A 17953-nucleotide genomic window follows, 5' to 3' on the forward strand; every position below is an offset into this window, starting at 1 on the left:
TGCAGAGCTGCAGGTTTTTGGTCATATATAAAAGAATTCAGATGATTTCACTCTGCTGCATCTTATTCTCAACCATGCAGAACATGAAAATCAAATCAGCGAAGTACTAAACCCACACAAAAGTGCATGCTCTTTTTATGAAGTAAATCAGGGATCTCAAACTCAAATCACCACAAAGGGCCACATGAGAACCAGTACATCGGCCCAAGGGCCGCATTACTGACACCTTTTCATATAAAGATACAAAAGCCCCCGTCCCCACTCCACCCCTTCCATGAGGCCCCGCCACTGCCCCCCTCTTCCCGCCCCCATTCCAACCGCTTCCCCAAAGTCTCCACCCTAACTCCACCCCCTCCCTGCCCCATTCCAACCCTTTCCCCAAATTCCCACCCCTGCCCCGCCTCCTCCCCTAAGCCCACGGCTCCTCGCTCCTCCCGCTTCCTCCTGGAAAGCACAGCTGTTTGGTGGCAGGAAGCACCTGGAGATAGGCAGAGGAGCGGGGATGCAGCATGCGGGCAGGGGGAGGGGAGAAGGAGGGCAGCACGCTGTGGGGGGGGGGGAGGAGGGCAGCCGCAGGAAATAACTCCGGGGGTCGGGGAGCTTGGCGGGCCACAGCAAATAACTCTGTGGTGGCCCGCGTGTTTGAGACCCCTGAAGTAGATGGGCTTGTACATTTTTATACATCTCATCTCAAAGAATCCCACATGGCTCAGTGACTGTACAAATCAGGAGTCATTCAGCCCTAGATAGAAGTAGGGACTGTACTGGAGTTGCACCCAGTCACATGAGGACTGATTTTAAATATATATTGATGGAGAGGATTAAATTATTTTGCCCACCACTGCAGTGTAGCTGCCTCTGAGATAAAACATGACAACTATGTAATTGCACAGCAGCAATACTCAAGCTAGGTCTACACTACAAAGTGTTGTCAATAGAGCTATGTCAGGCAGGGGTGTTTAAAACACACACACACACACACACACACACCCCTTGAGCTGACATAGCCATACCAGCAAAACTACCTGCGTACATGCAACTAGGCTGACAGAAGAATGCTTATGTTGGCATAGTTAGTGTCGTTCACGGAGGTGGTGTTACTATGCCGGCAGGAAAAAAAAAAAAAACATTTCTGAGTGGACTCTGACTATACTAGGAGGCTCTGCTGGTATAGCTATACCAGTACAGCTGTTTTGGCTAAGACTGTGTAGTGTCAATTAGCCCACAGTCTGACAGAAAGGCACATGTCTGACTGCAGTCTCTACTCCCCTCCCCACCCACCAACTATAAACACTGCTAGCTCCTGGAAGTCCAGGAAATATATGACATTCGTGGCTTTTCGTGCAACATCCCTTTCAAGATGTATGCAAACATTAGGTGCGTAAGTGGGTACACGAATACTGTATAAGTGCAGTGGCCTAAGTGACTTGAGCCTGAAGTGGCACAAAGGAGATTAATGGAAACTGACTTTGTTGGAGAAGTAACAAAGTAACTTTGTTGGGAAGTAAGGAAGTAATACACTATTTACAAAGCCATCTCTTCACAACAGTGGCACTAAATGGACTTGCCCCTGACAGATACCCAGTCTTCAAAATGTTTTTTACAGATTCAGACTAACACGGCTACCCCTCTGATACTAGTCTTCAAAATGAAGCTTCTGTTTCCCATCCCACTCAGTAGTCAATGATGGATGTGATACGGCTACTGCAGTAGAAAAATTAACACAAGAGGGGGATCTAGCCTAGCGCTCTGGTCAAATTCCAACCAGGTAATTTTATTCTGCATCTTTAAAAGTTCAATCAGGCTTCAACTGCATCCCTAAACTATTGCATAGTGGTACTGGTGCTGTTATACTGGCTGGTAACTTCCACCTGAGTGACGGCTCATTCCAATAGTGACTGGATGAAGAGTTCCTCATAAAAATTTGTTAGTCTCTAAGGTGCCACAAGTACTCCTGTTCTTCTTTTTCCTCATAAATATGCAGCTTTTAATTCTGTAATGGTTTGAGGGGAGAAAAATGCATTCCAGAAATCAGTAAGTGACAACAACAACAAAGGCGGAATTCAGTGTGGCCACAGGAGAGTTATTGGAGAGAAATATACGGAAAAATGCCTTATGACCAACTTCTTAATACAATGAAGTGGCTGAAGTGCCTTACTAAACAAACAGTCCCATTAAACAAACTAACTGTCTTATTAATACAAATGGGAATGCTCTTGGAGAAGGGGAATAACTCAGCACGAGTCAGGGTGGCAGAGTCACCACCAAGTAAAGAAACAACAAAGCTCATATTACACCCAAACTGGTTACACAGTTTACTAGAAAAACAATGACTCAGGAATATATGTTTCTGACGATAATGCTGCTTTGGTGAGGACATGTGTTTGTATGTTATGGAATTGAGGAAGCCTATAATAAGGGAAAGTCAGATTAAATATCATATACAAACACTAGATAAATTATCTCCGTTTGCTTTTCACAGGAACGATCATTTTAAGAGAAAAACATTAATAGCGAGAGCAGGTTCCAGGTCTTTAATAATAAGGGAATTACAATAGGAGAGGATTTCAAAGATATACAGTTATGTAGTAATATACAGAAGTTAATTTCCTAACTACCCAAAAGAATCTTCAAGACAATTCTTAACATTGTGTAAGGTTGGGGGAAGGGATTGCTTTGGTTTTTTGTTTTGTTTGTTTTTTTTTAATTCAACAAACCACTTCAAAGTATTCATTGCACAATTTCTGAATTAATTCAAGAAGCTTTGGTTGGCTGCCTAATTCTTCCTATCAACTGCAACTTTGTTGTACCTAAGACTGTCTTTCTTTATCCTGGCAATCACTTCTAATTTCTTAGAAAGGTTACTTTGACTTATCTGGATAGATTTCATCTGAAAGAAAGGACTGAAAGAAAGCTGAGCCACCCGTTAATATAGCTAAGCCTCTGAAAAAAGGGTTTGTGCAGTAACAGAAAATATTGCAGTTAATACCAACCAAAAAGAAAACCGAATTTGCAACACAGAATTCCAAACAACGATTGCAATAAAGAGTGTCATTTAGGGTATGTCCACACTACCCGCCGGATTGGTGGGTAGCCATCAATTGGGGATGGATTTATCGCGTCTCATCTAGACGCAATAAATCGACCCCCGAACGCGCTCCCCCTCGACTCTGGAACTCCTCCAGGGCGAGAGGTGGAAGCGGAGTCAACGAGGGAGCCACGGACATCGATCCCGCGCCGTGAGGACAGGAGGTAAGTCGATCTAAGATACATCAACCTAAGATACGTCGACTTCAGCGACGCTATTCTTGTAGCTGAAGTTGCGTATCTTAGATCGAGTCCCCACCTCTTCCCCCAGTGTAGACCAGGCCTTAGATTACATACACACTTCATATATAAAAGACACAGCCACACCAAAGCCTGTTTAAGTTAAAAACTAAATTTTGCTAGGTTTGGGAGAAATTTGTTTAAGCACACATTAAAACGTGTTTTTTACAGTTGTTTCTGAGCCCGACCTAAGATTTTAGCAGAACCTAATGAAGCCCTGTCCCCTTTCAGACATCACAGCACAATCTTTCTGCCTTAGCCCCAAAGGAGCAGCTACTGCCTTCAGGCTTTTGCAGGGACAATTAGCATTAGAGCCTAAACTTTTCAGTCTAGGGCCTAACATATTTCAAGAAGTTCAAGGGGCCACAATCAAAACTTTAACTATTTTCCCAGGCTCAGGCACAGCCAACTGAGCCAGTTTCCCTGGGACTTCCTCCCACAGCCTGGAAGACGACACTCTCTCCTCCCTCCCTTCTGCAGTGCAGCAGGTTGCCAGTGGTGGTGCAGTTGACCAGCTGTAGCACAGAAGTGCAGTGATCCCAGCTCAGACCAAAAATTATTCCTGGGACTGCAGGGGCAACAGTGGTAGATAGTGTCTGTGACGTTGCACTCTATATGATTTTATGAAAATATGTAAATGTGACTGTGATATGCTTCATGCAAAAGATCTCTTGTAAGGTATCATTAAAAAGCTTATAATCTACTGAGTGTGATGATCCTATTTGTATACATGTACCACTCTTGTATCTGAACCTAGAAATATGAAATATAACTCTGAGGGCCTATTGTATTATGCAAAGTGTGGGCCATTAACGGTGGTTTGGAATCTTGATGACTCCCATTAACCAGGACAATTGACTGCAGATGGCTCTGTTTTACCTGTAAGTCTTCCTGTATGGGTGTGTGCTGGCAAGGGGTAATGAAGTCTTACAGTGACATGTGATCATGTCACCTGAACTGAAATCCATCCTTAACCTGGTACTTTTCCGTTGACGAAGGGCAGGGGTGGGGTGAGAGAAGAGACCCAGAGGGACAAAGGATTTCCACCTTATGCAAAAGATATATAAATGGGTGGAACAAAACAAAGGGGAGAGCAATCATGAAGAATCCTCTAGCCACCACTTGAGCTGGAACAAGAGCTGTACCAGGGGAAAGAATTGTGCCCAGGCCTGGAAGGTGTCCAGTCTGAGAAAAAACTTATTGAAGCATCTCTAAGGGTGAGATTATCTGTATTCAGTTTGATTAGACATAGATTTGCGTGTTTTATTTTATTTTGCTTTGTGACTTACTTTGTTCTGTCTGTTATTACTTGGAACCACTTAAATCCTACTTTCTGTATTTAATAAAATCACTTTTTACTTATTAATTAACTCAGCGTATGTACTAATACCTGGGGGAGGCGAACAGCTGTGCATATCTATCAGTGTTATAGAGGGCGAACAACTTATGAGTTTATTCTGTATAAGCTTTATACAGGGTAAAACGGATTTATTTGGGTTTAGACCTCATTGGGAGTTGGGCATCTGAGTGTTAAAGTCAAGAACAATTCTGTAAACTGCTTTCAGGTAAGCCTACAGCTGTTAGGGGACGTGATTCAGACCTGGGTCTGGGTTTGCAGCAGGCTAGCGAGTCGGGCTCAAACCAGGCAGGGCACTGAAGTCCTAAATTGACGGGGCAGAAAAGCAGGGGCAGAGGTAGTCTTGGCACATCAGTTGGCAGCTCCCAAGGGGAGTTCCGTGATCCACCGCGTCACAGTGTCTCTCCCTCTTCCCTGTAGCAACGGGGTGATTCAAATTCTTCTGTTTAAAAATCGCAGAAGACAGTTCAGAGATGTGCATTTGATTACAAATGTAAAATGCATTCTCCTTAGAAAAGCTGCTGTCACGAGCCACAAGTGGCCCCCAGGTTAGGCATCCCTGTATTAGAGATATTGCAAAAGTATCATTAAGTATGCAGCAAAATTTTACAAAAGAAAAATAAAACCCTGCCTTGCCTTCACTAAATGAAGAGAGAAAGGAGGAGAGGAGAGGGTGACTGTGTTGAAGAGGGGAAGTTAAGTTTGGTTTAAATTTTATTTATACAAATTTCTATTTCCACTGGAAAGACAGGGCTGATGTACCACAGGGTAAACCCACACATTGCTGCCTTGATCTGCAACCCAGCCTTGCAATAACTGTGTTTACAGCCAGATGACAGCAGTGACAGAAGTGGAAGACACTTCTCTCTGGCACCCCAGTCACCTTACTGACACATGAACACAAAAGCATAGGTGAAAATATTGAATGCTAGTATCATTAAGTACAGCCTTTCTTTCCCCCTTCAAAAAAATATACCATTAAGGTTGCAGAATATAACACCAGCATAAGCAAGAGGGTAACACAGAAGCTTTAACTTGCTCATACTGCACAAGTTTATGCTAGAAAACAAAAGGAAATACCATTTAAAAATAAAAACATTTAAAAAGAAAAAATAGGAATACAAAATGATGCCGCTGCACAAATATGGCCAAATTAACACTGTTGCAGGAGCCTTCACTTTTGCCTTTCCTGACTTTTGGTCTCAACTGTGCAACCTTACTGTTGCTTTAACAGCTTTCTGCATTGAATTATATTATACTTTTCACCATCTGGAAGTTAAAAAAAATATATCAGCTCTCCAAAATGAGGTAGCATCATTGCTAAAATACCAACTTCCCTGCTGGGCAACCTGCCAAAGAAACAGATCTGAAAAGCTGGATTTCTTCATAATTGCACGCGTATATGACATACTCTATCCCCTGTGGGTGTATGCTCACCCCTTAAGAGCAGACAGGGTATTGAAATATACAATTAGCTACATAAGGTGCACTCATCAGGACCCCTATATGTTTCAAAGCCCCATGTGATGAGAGAAAGAAAAAGCCACGAAAGACAGAGATGGACTTACGCACTCCTACAAAGCATCCTGGATTCATTTTTGGTAAGTCACCCTAGCAAATAAGTTGGACTGTTAGCAATGCTCTCTCTTCTGCTGTGAAGCTGACAACATCCACAAGTACAGACAAAGCCTTTAGCCTCTAGGTCCCTTATGTGCACCTGAACCAGGTTGGTAATGTTCAAGAGTTGCTTGTCTCTAATGGTTATAAATAGTTGGCCTAGTGACGGTGAAATGAGTTGGAGGTGTGAGCACTGTTCATGGCATCAGTCATTTCATGGTAGACAAATGTTCATAGCAGAACCACCACCATCCACAACACGAAACGGCCGATAGAACCAACTATCTTTCCCAGAGCTAGAGGTCGTCTCTCCAGATCTAGGACTGGAAGGACAATGAGGAAAGCTAGCACTGCCCATCACTGTGCTGTACCTGTTCTTTCAATAGTTTCCTTTGTTTTCCAGAGTGGTTAAACCAAATCCTTTCACAAGTGCGAAAATCTCACTTAAAACATTAAAAATATAAAATGCCAAAACTGTTACCTTGTACTGTGTACCGATTATTTATTCTGGGGATTTATAAATAACATCAGTCATTCCCTTCTAAAGCCCTGTCCTTGCCAGCTAAATAATGGAACCCAACAAATGAGAACACTGAAGTACTTCACCCCAGATCAGACCCCCCTCATGCAATGGGAGAGGGATCTGAGGAAGGGGATTTCCAAGACTCCCAGAGGATCCCCTGATACATCTCCCTGGGGAGGTAGGGTTTCAAACTTGAGAGGCTGCCAGGCGTGCAGAACGTGTGACAAGAGCGCACCGTGAAGGCAGCTGAACTCCTAAAGAACGGTAGGCTGAAAGACAACCTATCTTGTGGATGGTCTGCTCCCGAAAGTCTATGATGAGAGCACAGAGTGAAGGAAATTATCCAGGCCTTTAATTTTAAAAAAGGTGAAACAAAGGTAAAAAAACTGCATAATGTCTTCAGAACATTTCTTTCTATGTAGTTGTCATTCATGTATTCTGGGATGCCACACAGGACAAAGCTATTTCCTGAGACAGCAATTTACAAAAAAATTAAACTATCAAGCTTTGGAATAATTGTTTATAACCACCGTGTGTATTACAAGATCAAACTGAAAAATGTCATAATGCAAAAACAGGGCATTCCCCACAGTGCTGGTACAAGAACACAAACCATTTGCTGCAAATTACAGATATTACGACCTGTTTCACCACACAATGTACACCTGAGGAGCTCTCAAAATCAACATGAAGCTATTAGTGGCACATGGCTGCAATAGCCGAGGACGACAGTGCTGTGAGGGTAGTGAATTCTGCAGCCTTTTCTTCTTCACAGTAAATTAACATCAATCCACCTCTCTCTATGGAACAGAATAATGCTGTAAGAGGCCAGTCCTGCTCCAACCGAGATAAATGGCAAAACTCCCACCCAACTTCAACAGTTCAGGCACAAGCTCAAAATCTTGCATCAGAAAACAAGAATATAAAAATCAAGACTTGCAGTTGGGAATGGAATTATGGTTAGGAATACATTTAGAACGTCCCCATGTTAATGAGGAATAAAATCAATACAAAGAAATGTATTCTACTCAGACTTGTATAGATTTAGCCTTATTCCATAATAACTAAAACAGTAAATGATACCGTATATAACTTTATTTAGTCCACACCTAAAATATGTGCACACATCCTCTGAATTTGGAACATCTGCACAAAAATTCAGATTATGTACAATGGAATACGACTAAATGAATACCTCTCATACTGTTTTCATTTTATACTTCTTATACTATGCCATATATTTTCCACTTCCAAGTCCCAAAAAGAGTAATTTAAGGAGAATACAAAGAACAAATTAACAAGATAAAAGAAAGCATCATCCAAGGTAAGTCTTTCCCCTTCCTCTTCTAGTAAGGTTGATTAGGTTATTTTTCATTTAAAATGTTATCACAGCAGCCTTTTTTTTTTTTTTTTTTTTTGGTGGTGGTGGGGAGGAGGAATACAGGAAGCTAGAAGAGCAAGTGTAGGTTCTATTTTGATTACTTAAATTCTTAGGAGTTGTGTACATGGTCGCAACACAAAGGGGGTCAGAGTCAACACACTGTAGACTTGTATCTGAAGCTTTTTTTTTTTGCTGCACATATCAGCTTATTTCTGGGTATACCACCAATATTTCGAAGATGATACTGTTATAAAAATCATCTAAGGCAGGGGTCAGCAACCTTTCAGAAGTGGTGTGCTGAGTCTTCATTTATTCACTCTAATTTAAGATTTCGCGTGCCAGTCATACATTTTAACATTTTTAGAAGGTCTCTTTCTTTAAGTCTATAATATATAACTAAACTATTGTTGTATGTAAAGTAAATAAGGTTTTAAAAATGTTTAAGAAGCTTCATTTAAAATTAAATTAAAATGCAGAGCCCCCCGGTCAGGTGGCCAGGACCCAGGCAGTGTGAGTGCCGCCGAAAATCAGCTTACGTGCCGCCTTCGGCACGCGTGCCATAGGTTGTCTACCCCTGATCTAAGGCAAACAGAGGTATTATTTTATTGGCATGATTAGGACAACTTTCATCCCAGTTTGACAGCATGCTTATGTCCAGCAAGATGAGCTATGCACAGAAGGCACAATTTGTCATTATTCTCAATTGCACACCTGATATCTGTTTTATAGCTCTTGGAAATCAATCAATCCATAAAGAGGATGTGAGAAATTCCCAGGTTGGGGAGGGCATCAAGGCATTTCTATAGCTGATCATAGATTACTAAAGGGACTGCAAAAGGAAAACTTCGTTACCTTGTACATTTATCAGACAGTGTATTTCTACTCCATTTATTCTACGTTGCTATTTGGTCAAGCAAACCAAATATCAAAGACATTACTGGACAGGTGACACACAAAACACAATATTATAGCCAAAGGCCAGATCCTGCTCCCATTCAACAGGAACAGGACAAAGCCCTAAGCTTCCCTGATATAGCTTTCCATCTCAGAATCAAGAGAATTGTGCATACATAACTCCTCCCACATATATACATCTAAGCACAGTCTACTGTCTAGCCAGAAAACCACCCATGAGATTCATTTTTCCAGGCTGTCCAGATAAAATGTAGGAAAACTGTTACATGTCTTACCAAAGAGAAAAATTAAAATGATTTTAAAATACAACCTTTATAATATTTAAACCTAAGCCATAACTAATAACTATTTGCAGTTCAACCACATTAAACCAGAAACATTCAGAGCCACATTTTCAAACTTGGAAACAGAAAGTTAGGTTCCTAAATCAAAGTGTGCTGGCTGTCTACAACTCCTGCTGAAATAATAAAGTGACCAGTGCACCTCTGAAGATGTTGAGGGGGGAAAAAAATGAATTTAGAAAGAAGAGAGAATTAAAAACTCAAGTAGCTAAGACATAGTCTAACAGCATGTCAAAGATTTTAAGACACAAAAGAGTACGTCTCTTCTCTTTCTCCCTACACAGGGACACTAACATTCAACATCTATAATAATTGCTATTAAAAAAAGTCACCAAAGAGCATCAACTGCCCACCTACCTTTATGTAGCTGTGAGCCATTGACCCAAAATTCTAAGTTTACAGAAGTATATGTTAGAATAGCACTGATTTTTCTTCACACTTCAAAGTGTTGACAAAGCATATTAGTACTCATTTACCAATCATGAGTGGTCAGCCATCTGAAAAAGAAAAATAATTGGAACTAGCTTCTCTGGATTAGCTTGGCTCAATAATCAAAAAAGCTAAACGTTACTGACCCATATGGTGGGAGCTGTGAGGGTTGATAAATAGTTCACTTTTGAGAGTCCACTGCAAAGTTTAAAATAAAGTTAAGTGTAGCCATCTCAGCTCAAGTCCCTAGCAAACATCATCCAACATCACTAAATTCAATTTATTTAATTGGCAACACCGGGCACTTCCTGGTACAGAGTATGGGAAGAATAATATAGTGCTTCTCTGAATAAGGATACTGTAGGAAAGAGTGTTAGAAACCTCACAGTACAGCTAGTTTTTGTACACCATGCCTTCATCTGGTCTCAATTCCTTAGAACAACCGTCATCATTTCATTGCCTTCAGGGTTATAATTAGCTAGGTTTATAATTAATGCCACTTTAGTTAAACTGCATATGGTAAACCAGCAGGAATGAAGAGTAAATAACAAAACCTAGGTTTAAAAAACATTAAGATTTCAACAAAACTAATAAAATTTTATAAATGCAACAAAGATTAACCTGACATCATCTCAGTGTTTATCTTAATTAGGATTTTTCTACCTTAATAGTTTTCATTCAATTTTAGATGATATGTTTAAATCTTATTGTTCAGGTTTTGTTAGTTTTACCCATAGGGGAAAGGAAGAGGGGCTAGGGGAAGGGAAGAGGGGACAGGGGACTCTCAGATTCACAGAGATTTATACAAGGGAAGTTCATTTTACAGACAAGAGTGAAACAGGTTTCAGTCTTGTCCCTGGCTCTGAAGAATGGAGTGGTTGGTTGTCGGGAGCTGACATGTCTTGCTCATGAAGGCAACATCTTGTGGAGAAGAATTCTCCCCCCGCCCCATTTGTTTAAATACGTGAGTAACCAATTAGGCAACTGTCAAGTCTACCACACATTTCACGTTAAACAGCAAGGATTAAAAATGAAGATGAAAGACACTCAGTCTGTCCTGATGGAGGAGATGGGAAAGTGTCACCATGTTCTGAGAAAAATTATACTTGGGATGTTAGCAAGGGCGAATGGCCTATATTTTTGCAACACTGGCCCTGACAACAAAGTAGTAAGGGATACTGATAATGGGTGATTGATACGGAGCACTCTTGTCCTTCTGGACCTACTGGAATATATGCTAAAAAGAGACTAAGGAAACTGGGAGAAAGCCACACAAATTGAAGTACAAGCATGTCTCTTCACTTCATTCTCCTCCGTGAAAACTCTTCTTAACTATCAGCATAGGCCAGGTATCCCAAACAGATCGACTCAAAATCTAATGAAAGAACTAATCTAGGGCAAAGGAAGGCTGACAATCTCTCAGCTCTAGCTAGAAAAAGAAGAGAGGAATAAACATTGTGACAAAGTTCCTCCTCTGCCTTGGTGGGTCCTGCGCTTATTGGCAGATTTGCTCGCCTCAGAGATCTTCCCCTCTGGTGGAATCCACAGTCCGGGTTAACTCCTCCTGTGTCTGATCAGGAGTTGGGAGGTTTGGGGGGAACCCAGGCCCACCCTCTACTCCGGATTCCAGCCCAGGGCCCTGTGGATTGCAGCTGTCTATAGTGCCTCCTGTAACAGCTGCATGACCACTACAACTCCCTGGGCTACTTCCCCATGGCCTCCTCCAAACACCTTCCGTATTCTCACCACAGGACTTTCCTCCTGGTGTCTGATAACGCTTGCACTCCTCAGTCCTCCAGCAGCACACCCTCTCACTCTCAGTTCCTTGCGCCTCTTGCTCCCAGCTCCTCACACTTGCACAACAAACTGAAGTGAGCTCCTTTTTAACCTCAGGTGCCCTGATTAGCCTGCCTTAATTGTTTCCAGAAAGTTCCTGATTGTTCTGGAACCTTCCCTGATACCTTACCCAGGGAAAGGGGACCTACTTAATCTGGGGCTAATATATCTGCCTTCTATCACTCTCCTGTAGCCATCTGGCCTGACCCTGTCACAACATATATAACAAGCTCCCTGCTTTACTTTATTTCAATTTTGGTTTCTATTTCTTCCGACATGCAAGAACTAGCAAGAATCTATAAAACCCAAATATAAGACAATGAATGTTACTAAAAATATTTATTCTAGAAAAATTCTGAACATCTCCTTGTAAATGTACGTCAGACAGCCTAAAAGACACATTCCTAATGAATTTCTTTCGAGAAGGTCAGACTGAGCACTCCTAATAGCAAGCCTTTCAAACAAAAACTTTAGTAACGTTAGTTTTTTCCCCACAAATAATTAAATTAATTAATAAACAAACAAGCTAGTTTAAACTAGATTGTAGGTCAAAATATGGCAAGCCCCTTAGCTACTTAATTTATTTCAGTTATGCACGTGCAATAAAGTCTCCAGACTCTTGAATACTTCATTTTGTTTATACATTTTGAAAAAACTATATTTGCTTCTGGGATGTAAAATTAGATATCAAGTTCTAGCACCAACAAAAACTTGGTTTAAATTGTGAAGAGTTACCAAAGCCATAAATGTAACAGAACAAATACAAGTGAAAACAGTGCTGCTGATGAACCTTAAAATGTCGATCAGGAACCAGTGACCACCTCCAATAATATTAAAGTCCTCACAGTGATGTCAGTTGTATGCAGGGAAAAAGTAAAGATATCTGAAAATGAAGCTTCAAGTGAAGTGGATCCAATAGTTTCAAATTTTGGTCAGTCAGTAAGGCCCCGATCCTGCTAACACTTTTGCATGTCAATAGCTTTACAAACATGATCAATCATAGCAAGTTTAATGGACATCAAACACATATCTAAAGTTAATCACATGCACAAGAGTTTGCCGTGTTAGAGCCTGAATTTATAACCAGCCCAGAATTATTTTGCAGAGTGTTCAAAAAGTTGTGTGCTTTAGTAACATATCTTCCCTCCCTCTGCCCCACTCTGCACCCATATCTACCACAAGTAGGACCAGAATAACCCAGTGTTATTCTGGTCCTCAGTTGTGCACTACCTCCCATTCTTCACCTCTAATCATAATGTAGAACTGCTCCAAAAATAAATAAATAAATAAATAAAAAAGGGTTGCAGCACCCCTTCCAAGTTTAACCTCCCTCTCTTCAGAGCCTGCCCTCTTTGATTAGCACCTACAATCCTCTTCACCCCTTCTCCCAGTGACCCAAACACACAACTCTGATGTCTTCCTTTCCCCAAAACACCTATTCATTCACCCACCATGCTGCTCCTCTGATGTGTCTAACATTCAGCTACATCTCACTGCCTAAACTGGCTGGCGCTACTGTGGTTGCTAAAGTCATTGGGGCAAGATAATCACCCATCAAGGTCTTCCTGTTATCCACTCTGCTCCTCTTGCTGGTACTGTTCATCCAGCTGCCATTCCAGAATAGCAGCCCTAAAATCTCTAGCCCCAGGCCTCGTGTCCCTATTGGTTTAGATTATCCTGACCACAAGATCTTTCTGACATAAGTAATATTTGTGACTTTGCATTCTATATGATTTCATGAAAATATGCTAATGAGTATAAATATAATGGAATATGCTTCATACAAAAGGTCTCTTGTAAGGTATCATTACAAAGCTTATACAGTCGAATTTTGCATAAGTCGGGAACATATACCCGACAATTACGTGCACAAAAAAAAAAAAAAAAAAAGCTTACGGAACATACGGAACTTTTTCCGTAAGTGCGGATTTGTGCAAGTTGGGTTTGCGTAACCTGCGGAGCGTCTGTAATCTACTGAGTGTGGTCATCCTATTTGTATAAATGCATCACTCTTGTATCTGAAACTAGAAATATAAAATATAACTCTGAGGTCCTATTGTAGTTATGCAAAGTGTGGGCTATTAATGGTGGTTTGGAATCTTGATGGCTCCCATTAACCAGGACAATTGACTGTAGATGGCTCTGTATTATTTGTAAGTCTTCCTGTGTACATGTGTGCTGGCAAATGGGTAATGATGTCTTACAGTGACATATGATCATGTCACCTGAACTGGAATCCATCTTTAACCTGGTGTTTTTCCATTTAGAAAGAGGGGTGGGAATCCAGAGAGGAACAAAGGATTCCCGCCTTATGCAAAAGATATACAAGTGGGTGGAACAAAACAAAGGAGGTGGTCATCATGAGAAATCCCCAAGCTACCACTTGAGCTGGAATGAGGGCTGTACCAAGGGAAAGGATTATGCCCAAACTAGGAAGGCATCCAATCTACGAAAGAAACTTATTGAAACGTGGATAGTTCTCTGAAAATGTCCACGCAGTGTGCAGAGGCGGTCGAAAAAGAATAATTAAAAAAGGGGATAGAGAATAAGACTGAGAATATATTATTGCCCTTATATAAATCGATGGTACGCCCTCATCTCGAATACTGCGTACACATGTGGTCTCCTCATCTCAAAAAAGATATACTGGCACTAGAAAAGGTTCAGAAAAGGGCAACTAAAATGATTAGAGGTTTGGAATGGGTCCCATATGAGGAGAGATTAAAGAGGCTAGGACTCTTCAGCTTGGAAAAGAGGAGACTAAGGGGGGATATGATAGAGGTATATAAAATCATGAGTGATGTGGAGAAAGCGGATAAGGAAAAGTTATTTACTTATTCTCATAATACAAGAACTAGGGGTCATCAAATGAAATTAATAGGCAGCAGGTTTAAAACAAATAAAAGGACGTTCTTCTTCATGCAGTGCACAGTCAACTTGTGGAACTCCTTACCTGAGGAGGTTGTGAAGGCTAGGACTATAACAGAGTTTAAAAGAGAACTGGATAAATTCATGGTGGTTAAGTCCATTAATGGCTATTAGCCAGGACGGATAAGGAATGGTGTCCCTAGCCTCTGTCTGTCAGAGGGTGGAGATGGATGGCAGGAGACAGATCACTTGATCATTGCCTATTAAGGTTCACTCCCTCTGGGGCACCTGGCATTGGCCACTGTCGGTAGACAGAATACTGGGCTAGATGGACCTTTGGTCTGACCCGGTACGGCCTTTCTTATGTTCTTATGTAAACATCTCTGAGGGTGAGATTTTGTCTGTATTCAGTTTTCTTACTGGATTAAACATAGACTGGTGTGTTCTATTTTGTTTTACTTGGTAATTCACTTTGTTCTGTCTGTTATTACTTGGAACCACTTAAATCCTACTTTCTGTATTTAATAAAATCACTTTTTACTTATTAATTAACCCAGAGTATGTATTAATACCGGGGGGGGAGGGGCAAACAGCTGTGCATCTCTCTCTATCAGTGTTATAGAGGATGAACAATTTATAAGTTTACCCTATATAAGCTTTATACAGGGTAAAACGGATTTATCTGGGATTTGGACCCCATTGGGAGTTGGGCAGAGTGTTAAAGACAGGAACACTTAAGTTGCTTTCAGTTAACTCTGCAGCTTTGGGGCACGTGGTTCAGACCCTGGGTCTGTGTTGGAGCAGACTGGCATGTCTGGCTCAACAAGACAGAGTGCTGGAGTCCCAAGTTGGCAGGAAAAGCAGGGGCAGAAGTAGTCTTGACACATCAGTTGGCAGTTCCCAAGGGGTTTCTGTGATCCAAACCGCCACAATATTTAAGAATCCTGAGTCTCCTCCTCGCTGCATTACACAGCACCTGCAAATATTAGCAAACGGGCCTCAGGAGAAGCTAGAATACAGTATAAGCAAGAGTTAATGTAGAACATCTCATTTTTCTCTTTGTTCTTGCTTTATATTTCCACGCAGTCTTCTTCCAATCTTCAACAGCCTCCTTTTTTCTTTTTTCCAATACAGCCTCTGTGACTAGTGCCTTCATTCATGCCATTGCTACTTGCTTTCCCACAACGAAGTTTAGGAATGCTGGCCATCATCCAGCTGCCACTGTATCAGCTCAATGTCATTCAAACATCCTCTAGATTTTCCTTCCCTATACACAGCAAACTTTCCCACAACCCCACACTCATCCCTGCTACCTCTGTCTAGGGTACCCTAATTGCCTGCAGATTCCCTACACTCACTGCAGAACATTACCTCATGAGTAAATGATTGAGACTTTTAGCCCATAATGTGAACAAATAGTGAGTCAGCCCAACCGAAAAGGGGAACTGTAATCAAAACCACAGATTTAGCACACACAAATCAGAGCTATGACCAGCTGATGAATTGCTGAAGTATGCCCTGTGAAGCTACCTAGTTCTTCATTATCTTCTTAATGACACAGAAGGAAAGCACTCTTCTTCTGTTGGTGAAACTGAACTTACTAAAGGACGAGGCAAAAGTTGGTGGTGGAGAGAAGAAAGGTTACATCTGCAGAGCAGCAAAGCAGAAATTCAATCCCATAACCTCTTAGGCAAAAAGCAAAAAAAAGTGAAAGTGTTATACTTCCCTCACTCTTTCTCCACCAAGTAAGTGCTGGAATTTCCTAAAAAATAAGAAGAGCAAAACAACTCTAACTAAAATACATCCAAAAGAGCCAATCACCCCTTGGCTCGATTCCAGGCTGAGAGGAAAGTAAACGCCAGAGAGAGCAAACACTGTGAAGGAGTGGACTGTTTTCAGGCAAGAAAGGTCACACGTTGTCCATAAATGTGCTGAAGCAGAAGAGTTCTAAATGTCTCTGAGAAAAAACAGTTTCTTTGGTCAAAACTTCCTACTGTTTACATTGTATGTTCCCATTTAAAAGGGCATTATATTTACAATTTCCCAAGTATATGATACAGGCCTGCGCTGACCTCCACCATACCACCCTAGGACAAGAGAAAACACTTGCATATTAAAAAGGCCTCAGGGTTTGCATCAACATTCAATCAATCAATCCCTAAGAGATACAGGAATTTCTGCAGTTTGCTTTCAATCTAAGGGGTCATCTTAAGCACGCTTGATCAGTCAGGCAAGTCCCTAAATGCTCAGAGCAAAAGAGGCCTGACGATGGAGTTAAAATACACCATTTTAATAGCAGCAGTAAAACAGGGTGGATTAAAAATAAATAAAGTTTTTTTAAAACAAATAAATCAGATTTTTTTAATTTAATGCTTTTTGAGGAAAAAAACCTATCTAAAGATAGTTTTAATTAAGATACATTATAGCTCCAAGATATCTCATCATGGAATAGAGATTATATTGTCTCATACTATAGAATTAGAAATTATATTTATGTAATGTTAAAGAAAAGTTTTGTAAATTACTTCCAATAGTTCATGGATTAGGGACCCAATATTAATGAGTTCAACAGGCTTCTGTAAAGATTATTTAGGTTAATCTTTCTATCTACCCAATGGGACTCAGTCTAGAAGATACCATCAGAGATGCTTAGTTTTGCAGTTCTCAAACTGTGGATTGTGTCTCCAGAGGTAACATGCTTCTTAACAGCAAAAATGTTTGAAAATAAATAAACAAACAGAGGTGAGAAATAACCGACCTCAACTCTATTGTCCCTCTACAAATTTGTCACAGAGTCAATCCCTTACCTCTCTCTAAAAGTGCAAAGTTTCAAAAAGTTCAATGAAAAGACAGCTACCTTTTCCATAACTGGTGTCCTTCAAGATGTGTTGCTCATGTCTATTCCACAATAGGTGTGTGTGCTCGCCATGTGCACCGGAAGTTTTCCCCTAGCAGTACCTGTAGGGGAGCGCCCCTTGCGACCCCTGGAGTGGTGCCTATATGGTGCAGTACAAAGGGCGCTGTGCGCTCCCCCCACCCTCAGTTCCTTCTTGCCAGACAACTCCGACAGAGGGGAAGGAGGGCGGGATATGGAATAGACATGAGCAACACATTTCCAAGAACACCAGTTACAGAAAAAGTAATGGTCTTTTCTTCGAGTCATTGCTCGTGTGTATTCCACAATAGGTGATTCCAAGCTATATCTCAAGTTTCAGAGTAACAGCCGTGTTAGTCTGTATCTGCAAAAAGAAGAACAGGAGTACTTGTGGCACCTTAGAGACTAACAAATTTATTAGAGCATAAGCTTTCGTGGACTACAGCCCACTTCTTCGGATGCATCCGAAGAAGTGGGCTGTAGT

At 41.1% G+C, this 17953-nt stretch overlaps 1 protein-coding gene across 2 annotated transcripts in view; it reads right to left on the reverse strand.

Annotated features, from left to right (window-relative positions):
* The window catches only part of CCNY (cyclin Y), a 203751-nt gene that overhangs the window by 142819 nt on the left and 42979 nt on the right, over nt 1-17953 (reverse strand). Inside the window, exon 1 of one of the 2 annotated variants that reach the window (XM_034760070.1) lies at nt 9819-9958. The exons of the other annotated variant lie outside the window; for it this stretch is intronic. The gene's annotated coding sequence lies outside the window, so the exon portion shown is untranslated. Of the gene's footprint in view, nt 1-9818; nt 9959-17953 lie in introns of those variants that run through there. 2 annotated transcript variants of the gene reach the window in all.

This window comes from Trachemys scripta, chromosome 2 (assembly GCF_013100865.1).
Source record: "Trachemys scripta elegans isolate TJP31775 chromosome 2, CAS_Tse_1.0, whole genome shotgun sequence".
In the NCBI taxonomy this organism is placed as follows: domain Eukaryota; kingdom Metazoa; phylum Chordata; order Testudines; family Emydidae; genus Trachemys; species Trachemys scripta.